Here is a 2043-nt window from a genome sequence, read left to right as displayed (position 1 = left end):
CGAAGGCAAAATTAAAGAAAAGTAAATTAAATGCAGACACTGCCGAATTTATACAAACATCCTTTCGTGATTTTGGAGAGACGAATGAATGAAGACGACTGAATTGTGTTTTTATTGCAATATTTTATATGTATGTGTAAACTATAAACTATAGTTCAATGAGGCGAACGAACTAAGACTAACAAAAAAATCCAACTCTTAATACATACCTATGTATGTACATATATGTATATATGGTATCTTTGTACATAATCAAGCATATTAAATAAAAGTCTGAATGTATATCCATACATATGTATGTATGTAGATATGTATACATATTAGGGTGCCCATCGAAAATGCTTGTTTTGGAAGATTCCAGACCCTACCCCCTAATTTTATTCGTTTTTATGAGAAATATTATTACCTATTTTTATAGAATTTTTGAAAGTCATGCAGAGGTCACGACCTGTCGATTTAGGTCCGAAAATACGATTTTGTAGATTTATGAGTTTTTGAATGACTTTTTTTGATTCAATTTCAAAGATCGAATATGCTCTGTTTGTCAGTCCAGAGTATACCGTAACGTGACATCAGTCAAGTGCAACTCCTGCCTCGGCTGGTGCCACTTTAGGGCCTGCTCATGACTTCGCAACATGCGAGATTGGACGAGGAACTTCGAGGGCTCCTGCTGTGCTTTTCTCCCCCGCGACGCCGGCAACCACCACCACAAGGCAGCACCCCCTTTTGCAGCACGTACAGCAGGGGCCGGCAGGCAACACAACTCTTTAACACCACACATTGCAATCGGTCTCCCAAGGCACACAAAGATGCTACAATTTAACTGTAACGGACTCGAGAGCAAGATCGAGGAGATAACTGTCTTCATGGGAAGGCATGGAATATTAATAGCTGCGGTCCAAGAGGCGAAGTTGCACGGCAATTCAACCCTGTTGAATTGCGCCGGATACAACGTGCACCATCGAGATCGCGAGCGATACAATGGTGGAGGTTTAGCGTTCATCACGCACCACACCGTGCAGTATCGTCTTATCGAAGCAGACATCGACCGCAATGATACCATCCTAGAATGTCAGGGTATTGCTATCCAGCCAGGCGATGTTGAGCTCAAAATATTTAACGTATACATACCTCCTGTCACCAGCTGCCCGTCAGGATATCACCCTGACATACCCTGACCCTGCCCATAGTCATCTTGATCGATAAACCAACCGACTTTGCTTCCGCGGAACACCGGACCTATATCAACTTTTCTAAGGCTGATTGGAAAACTTCGCGGAATTTACTGAAAACACCTTCGCTGCTCTCCCCACACCAACCGACGTCCACCTTGGTGAACGTAAGTTCCGCAGGGCTGTCACCGCTGCTGCAGCTCGCTTCGTACCGGCAGGATGTATTACGAACCCACGTCCAAATTTCCCTGCTGAAGCGGCTGTTCTAGCCGATGAGAGTGACAGCCGATCCCGGAGATCCCCGTATCAGGGATCTCAACGCGGAGATTCGGCAACTAGTAAACGTACATAAGCGGAAGAAGTGGGAAGAGCATCTGAAAGCGTGTAATTTCACCTCTGGTGTGAGTAAGCTTTGGTCAACCGTGAGGTCACTGTCCAATCCGACGAAGCTCGATGACAGTGTCGAAATTTCTTTCGATGACCATGCTTCGTAGGACCCGGAGCGATGCGCAAGCTATGTTAGCCGGCAGTTCATACTGCATCCTCTGGTGGACAAAGTCAAGCGTCGAGTGACCAGAAGGCTGCACAAACTGCCAACAACCTGTGCCCCCCTTGCTTTCACTTACGGTGAAGTTCAGGTGGCCATCGGGAAGGCGAAAGCCTCCAAAGCCATGGGTCCCGACGGAATATGCATGCAAATTTGGGTCCTGCGGGGGTAGCATACCTAACGGAGGTCCTCAATTTGTCTATGGCCACTCTCATCATCCCAGACATCTGGAAGGTGGGGAGCGTGGTCCCACTGCTCAAACCGGGAAAACCTGCCAACATAGGAGATTCTTATCGGCCGACAACACTCCTTTCCCCGGTAGCG

The sequence above is a fragment of the Rhagoletis pomonella genome, unplaced genomic scaffold (assembly GCF_013731165.1).
Source record: "Rhagoletis pomonella isolate Grant_MI unplaced genomic scaffold, Rhpom_1.0 Rhpom_scaffold_00003, whole genome shotgun sequence".
Taxonomy (NCBI): domain Eukaryota; kingdom Metazoa; phylum Arthropoda; class Insecta; order Diptera; family Tephritidae; genus Rhagoletis; species Rhagoletis pomonella.
Note: the sequence above shows the minus strand (reverse complement) of the source record.